This window comes from Monodon monoceros, unplaced genomic scaffold (genome assembly GCF_005190385.1).
Source record: "Monodon monoceros isolate NGI ecotype Baffin Bay Population unplaced genomic scaffold, NGI_Narwhal_1 Super_Scaffold_17, whole genome shotgun sequence".
In the NCBI taxonomy this organism is placed as follows: Eukaryota; Metazoa; Chordata; class Mammalia; order Artiodactyla; family Monodontidae; genus Monodon; species Monodon monoceros.
Window position 1 is genome coordinate 27,553,437 of NW_021703773.1, and position 7,316 is coordinate 27,560,752.

The 7,316-nt window shown below is 37.1% G+C and overlaps 1 long non-coding RNA gene across 1 annotated transcript; it reads left to right on the forward strand.

Annotated features, from left to right (window-relative positions):
- Positions 1–277: 277 nt before the first annotated feature.
- LOC114897619 lies at positions 278–6,862 on the forward strand. The gene is made up of 3 exons (XR_003794231.1): positions 278–412; positions 3,064–3,103; positions 5,614–6,862. It is a non-coding gene; the product is annotated as an uncharacterized LOC114897619 (long non-coding RNA).
- Positions 6,863–7,316: the final 454 nt, after the last annotated feature.

Consider the following 7,316-nt stretch of genomic DNA (forward strand, 5'->3'; position numbering starts at 1 on the left):
TGGGAACAGACTGCCCCTCCCAGGTTTCGCAAATTGGGAGAGATAATAAACAACTCCTGAGAACAGGAAAACACCTTTCACACAAACCAACCAAGTCCAAACCCCCAACCACTTTTTTTACATAACTCTCAAACTCCAAGCCAATATTTTCCCTGCCCTAAGTCAACCCAGGGCCAGGTCACAGTCAGGAAGAGGTCACCCGTACAGCCCAAAGCCTGCTAACATTACGCAAACTAGCCAGCCCTGTGAGCTCTTTCCTTTTCTCCACCTCGCCTTTCCCAGGAGAACACAATGAAGACTCTGGGCTCTGTGTCCGCAGGGCTCTTCCTGCCTCCTGGCTGAACCTGGTCTCCCCATATGGCCCACCTACATGCCTAAAGGGGGGCGGTGTTTCCCCGTCCTTTCAAGAAACGTGAGTCATAAATTATCTTCCAGTGGCCTTAGCTTCCCCCTGTTGACCCTCAGTCACTTTCAAATTAAAATCCTGTGGGTACATTTAAAATAATGGTCCCTAGCACCATGTATTTCTTCTTGCCATATTTCAATTTTACATTTTTGTGTGACTATTTGTTTGATAGCTATATACCCTACTAGAATGTCAGTGTCAAATTTTATTTTTGATCTTCACTTTATTCCAAGGACCTAGTATAGTACCTCCCATGTGGAGTATGGAGGTCATTTTTAAAAATAAATGCATAATAAGTTTATCTAAAATAACAATAGGGATATTTTATAACTTTTGAAATCCAAGAAATATTTACTCAGAAACAATCCTTAGCTTCTTTCATTATTAAGTAAGTGCAACTTAATGTACAAAAGAGTTAACATAGAAGAAAGATTAAAAAGAAACCAAGCCAAGGAAAGCTAAAAAGGTAAAATAACGTCTTTAAAATAATTTGGAAAATAAGACAAATATAATTGAAAAATTATCCCAATAATTCATTTTAAAATTGGGAATCAGTAAAATAAGCAAACTTCTAGCATAACAACTCTGCATTCTAAATTCTATGAAGCGTATTTCTCAATAAAGATTTCTTTTTCAAAAACCTGGGGCATCATGCAATTGATATGAATATTTCATTGATAATATTTTATTTTTCCCTGAACAATTTACTATGTAAATGATAGTATTCCTTAAAATTGATACCTTTAAATTAAAACAATTAAGAAAAATACACAAAATTAAATATGAGAGAAATAGAAACAATTACAGAGTTTGGGTTAGTAGATTAATTTCAAGAAAGAAGTTCCCTCAGGCTACATATGGAATTATGATTTGATAAAAAGAAACTGATTGTTACATGGAAAACAGAAAAAAAGAAAGAGAGAGAGGGAGAGAATTGATGCTCTTGGAAAGGCTGTCCTTGGAGAAAAGCAGCTCGAGACAATCAACAAGTGCTCGAATTCTCGGCTGAGAGCTGCTTCACAACGTCACTAAGCTATTCTTTGTATACCTTCTCTCTGCATCTATTTTCTATTGACGTTACTCATGAGAGTTTAAATTTGAGAATTTTGGGGAAAAGAATTCAGCCTAATGTAACAGCACTGAAAATAATAAGAGTTCGATTTTATGTACTATTGAAAACAAAATCTTTTGTTCGATGTGCGTTTCAGAATTTCGTATAATAATCAGATCTCAGTAAGAGAAATGTTCTGAATGCTCCTCTTAGTGGTGTTGATACATTGCCAATATATATTCTAGGCTACTTATACATTTCACGAGGGAAAACCTATTGGATGAGTGTATGATGTGAAGGAAGAGACTAGAATTTAACTCATAAATAAGGACCCTTCACAAAGCTATCAGTGAGGTAAATGAATTATTTCACGCAGTCATTTAAAACCAATCTCTATTTGCAAAACAACTCTAGGAACTTAATTTGCATGGCAACATTGAGGTTCCATGAAATTGTCTGACAAACACTCATTTAGGGCAGGTAGGTTGAGGTCATGATTCCTTATTCATCAATTGGCTCAATACAATGAAAATACTTATCATCCTTAGAGATACTGGAATACTCAACTGCCTCACAGCCATGGCGGCCCTTCCTGTGGTCCTGTAGTTGAATTCTGACATAATCCAAACATGCAGGGGAAGTGAATAGTTATGCTTTAACTTGGTAACATCATCTTATATACAAAGGTCATGACTCAAGAGTGTGGAATAGGCAGATTTGAAGACAAAGACAACACAGAAAATGTTTACTAACCTTCCGCTTCCAACGTAGGATATATAGAAATGAGGTCCCCATGGTGTACGCACACACACATACAGACACGCACATCCTAGACTAAATGGTAAATGGAACAGTGAAATTGAGAGAGAGGAAGAGAGGAGCGTTCTCTCAGCATCCCTTTAATCTACTTTAATTAAGTAGATTAAAGATTGTGACCTCTGCCTGAGGAGAAGATACACAAGCTCCACAGAAAAGAGTTCCTATCGCACCAGTCCATGTTTTAAAGTCAGCTGGTGCATAGGGAGTCTGGCCCGAGCTCGTTATGAATAATTCATATCTCATCTACCTTTTGAAGAGGTGTTAAATTGCCCTTTTGGCATGTCTGTGGTTTCTGAGGAATGTGTTCACACCTCATTAACACTCGGTGATGGACTCCTTAGAAGAGTGTAAAAACAAGGTCTTTGTCAGTCCAGGAAGGCATGATTTCAGGACAATATTAGTTCCCACTATGAGTTTTACAAAGGTAAAAAACTCCAGAGGAAAAGAGGACAATCACAGGGTCTTTCCCCCCTTAACTTTTAAAGCAATTTCACTTTTCTCTAACGTTTGCTTCAATTAGAAGTCACTTGCTCCACCTTCCAGTTTCTTTCAAAACTAAACTTTTTCAAAAGGAGATATAAGGAAAACTAGGCTTTGTTTCTGTAACATGGTCAAAAAGTACTCTAAGACCTGTCTTTCCAAATATGCACACCTTCCTACTAACGTTCATTTATAAAACAATCCCTAGGAGTCATTTACTACTTTAGGCAATTTCACGTATTATTCATTTTATTTTAATGAAATTCTCAAAACCAAAAGAGGTTGAAATTTTCTTCTCCTTTTACAGGCTAGAAATTGATTTCTTCAAGATAAACAGCTAATAAATGGTGAGTTGAGGTCTTTCTGCAGATTGCGCTTTAATCCATTATGGGAAATGCCTCTAAGGGTCTTAAAGTTCCCAAGTTGGTGTGTCTGCTTTCAGTTCAAGTATGACATTCTCTTGAAAAGTTGCCACAGTAATATTTTCAGGCCATTAAAAACCCTTGTCTATAAGGAAAGTTCAAGAGAGAAGTCAAGAGGAATTCACGGAAGCATGTTCAGTTGGGTATACAATTTTCTAAAGACAGAGCTGCAAAACAGATCTACCTATTGTATAAATGGCCTGACTTGTGTATGTATAAGTGGGAGAGGGGGAGCAGAATGGATAGAGGTAGGCCAGTTAGTGAGATACTGCAGTACTCCAGATTGGAAGTAATAATAATCTGGTTAGACTAGAAATAAGAATAATCTGGTTAAACTCCATTGAGGTAGGAAAGGTGAGAAGGGAATGGCCTTGAGAATAATTTAAAAATTTTGAGTCAGTAGGTTCTTGTCATATATTAAATATGGGTGATTTGTAAAAAGGTGTCATGTCTAGACACTACAACTCAATGGACAGTGTTATCATTTTCAAGGAAAAAATACTAGAGAACAACCAGATTTAGTGAGGAAGACTGTCACAGGTTTTGGATGTAATGAGTCTGAGTTAGATGCATGGCTTTAGAGCTCAGGAAGATTGGAGCAGATAATATAATTATGAGAGTCATCTGAATACAGGTAGAAATTAGGCTATTATTAACAACAACAAAAGGAAATCACCTCAGCGGGGGTTTTGGGAAGCCAGGAACAGCATGAGAGCCCTGGCAACCTAGGTAAAAGCCAACAGTGTGGAAAAGCATGACTGGTCCATTTTAGCAATGATTTGTTTGTTGGAAAAAAGAAAGGATCATCTCCTATGTACAAAGCATGTGTCTCCACGCTAGTGCTAAGTGCATGAAGATGTGGAACTCCGTTCCTTTCCTAGAGGAGCTGTATAATCTAGTGGAGAAAGCCATTCATCTATTTCAGTCCTATTTTTATTCACTCATGACGCAAAACACTGGTGATTAACTATTACATACCAGAAATCAAGAAATGAGTTGTTATATCAAAGTTATGACACAATCCTGGCTGTCTAGGAATAAAGCGTAACAGTGCTAAAAACACGTAAAAATAATCATTTCAACACACTTGCTGGTGTCACATGAAGATTATACACTGGGAGCTACTGAGAAACACTGGAATGAATGATGAAGCCTGGTTAAAGTAATAACGGTGTCTTTCATAAGGGAAGCACCATTAAAACTCCACCTCCAGACAAAAACAGAAGGATAAGGAGAAAAGGGAGAAGAATATGCAAATACATGGAGACATGAAGAAGCAACATAATCAGGAATCAAGTGGCTCCATGTAACTGGAGTCACAGGTGCATCTGTGGAGAAGAACACGGAGTGTGGATTGAAGGGGTTGTATGAGTGGTAACAACAGACTGCAAGAGAGAATTGCGTCAAACTGTAAAGAGCCTTATAAGTCAGCATACAATGATTCCGATAGCCAACCCAAAACACAGACAAAGCAGGAAAGAGCATAAAAAAGAAGCACCAAGTTTAACCGTGTTACCTAATTTAAAACATACAAAATCCACTTATTTATCAATCTTTAGTTTCAGGGCCAAGAACATTTCTTTGAACGTTCATTGATTGGATTTCGTGTGTGTGTGTGTGTGTGTGTGTGTGTGTGTGTTTGCAAAAACATACCAGGGTGCTTACCAAATATAACTTCAAGTTTTAACTTAATATTCAAGTAAACAACTTGCTTTTCTTTTTGTAACTGAGACTTCACCAGTTTATTACATGCTTATTTAAATTACAAAATATTAATTAACAGGGAAATCTAAAATAAACAGGTCTGGGAACAGCTAATTCTTAGAATGCATGTGACTCGTTTGATGGAAAAGCTATAGTCTGCTACCAAAAATCATGGGAGTGCAGTGGGCCTAAGTCAAAAAGTTTACAGAGGCAAGAGTAAACATTGGTTATTCCATGATTTTTTTTTTATTGGATACTGGTTCATAAAGCTTTGAAAATTTACGACTTGCTTTTGGAGACAAGGCAATGATCATTTATAAGGAGTTTTTAACAAGATGGCTTGTAGCTTCATATTTATGTTCTATAAAGATAAATATGGCAGCGGTATTAAAACTGAATTTCTTTCAGGGGTCGCCAGTGAAGGTTAAGAGACAGTTTCCTTCATGATGAATTGTGGAAGGCAGGAGCTTTTGCTGGAAAGATAACTATAACCTCTGATGCTTTCAATTCCTACTCAATCATTCCATCTATATCTTTTTTTTTTTTTTTGCATTTGTTTGTTTGGTTTGGTTGGTTTTATCTTTTAATCTCATTTGCAGGCTCCTCTATTTTTCTCTGCACATCAGCTCCTTAATTTCTGAGTTTCCTTTCTTATTCACAATAGAGTAAATTGACTCTGCCATTACTACTATCTGGTCAATATACTAATCTCCATTTCCCTTTTCTCACAGAGAAAAGAAAACACATAGAAGAAGAAAACAGTGTGGTGTCTCCACATCTACAACCAGGATTTAATTTTACCTGAAAAAAAAATGTAAAATTTGTGAAGAACGAATCCATCGTATGAACACTGTCTCCTTCTGTTTCCCGAATCAATGTTTTCCCTTAGCATAGCTATTTCAAACGTACAGTACCTCTCTCTTTATGCACCTAAACCTCAGGGACATTCCCGCTTACGTTCAGCAGATGACTCTGTTTCCCTTCTAAATACCCGTACAAAAGAAGTCACCAGAAAGGCATGTCCTCAAAATTTTCCACACTGAAGAATTCCTTTATTTGTATTACAGTGAAGGTAGTGTCTGTCTTCCCTCTAAGCCAAGCATCATGCCTGACACTCAACCTAGTAGCCTCTTGTGCCCACAAAGAGACTTCACACTTCCGACCAACCCCATCTCTCCCTATATTTCCAATATCTTCCATTGTTGCTCCTTTATATCACATTCAAATTCATTCACATTTCTCTCAAGTTAAAAAAAAAATCCTCCTTTGACTCGCATATCAGACTGAAATAGCTCTAAAGAGATGCTTAAAGAGATCTGAACCTTATACTATAGCCTCACTTTAAGACCCTGTACATCGTATTCTCTGATGCACCCACCATTCACTTTTCTGCCTGCTTTAGTGGGACCCTACCTGCAATTTCTGCTGAAATTAATAAAGTAAAAACACTTCCTTGTTGCCAAAGCAAATGGATACTTTCCAGTCCTCATCCTAATGGGCTTCTGACCAATACTAATCTCCTTGTGGGAAATTCTCCTTTGAGCATCTCCAAGGAACTCTTGTTTTTCTTTTCCTCTTCTTTATTCCTTTTCAATCTCATTTATGAACCTTCTTTCTTTTATTTTCACTCAAAAATATTGCCTAGTCTATCTCTAAGCCCATCTCCGTCAGTATACTCTGAATGTCCTTTTTCACTTTTACGACTTCAATAACCACCTGTGTGCAGATAGCACCCAAGTGTATTTCCCCAACCCAAATTTCATTACCGAAGCGCACACTGAGATATAGGTATCCATTCTGTCCATACGCTATATAGATCAGCCACAGTAATGTAAACTCTTGAAGAAAACTTATCAAGCAAGGCTACATCAGTTCCCTTGTTTGCAGGGCCTTGATTATTTTATTTTTTGTAACAGGACAACTAGAAATAACGTGTGTATGTTTGTATGCTTTTGCATGTGTACCATAATAAATAAAATGTCTATGCCTCTTACAGTTGTCCAGTGGGCAGTTGAATTTATGACAATTATGCTTTGGTGTAGTTCAAAAAGATCAGCTCATAGACAGCACATATGCAATTCAATATAGGAATCATGGACTCAACACAAAAGAGAGTAGAAATTTCATTCTGCATCACATTTTAAAACTCCTTTACAAACAAGAAATCATTAGTTCAAATACTGGCTTTGTGGTTAAGCCAGTTATTGAACGGGAAACTATTTTTCAGGCAAAGGACCAAAGGAACATTTTGTGAAGTGCCTTGCCTAAGAGTAACTGAAAGTTAATGATTCAGAGAGATTAAAGCTGTGACATCCCAGTCCCAAGACCTGAATGTGTTTACTCCTTAAAGATAAACATATGTCATGAAAGGCAAAATTTGTGGAGATGTAATAATTTAAAGAAAACACAGGAAAGAAAGTATGTCAAATCAAAA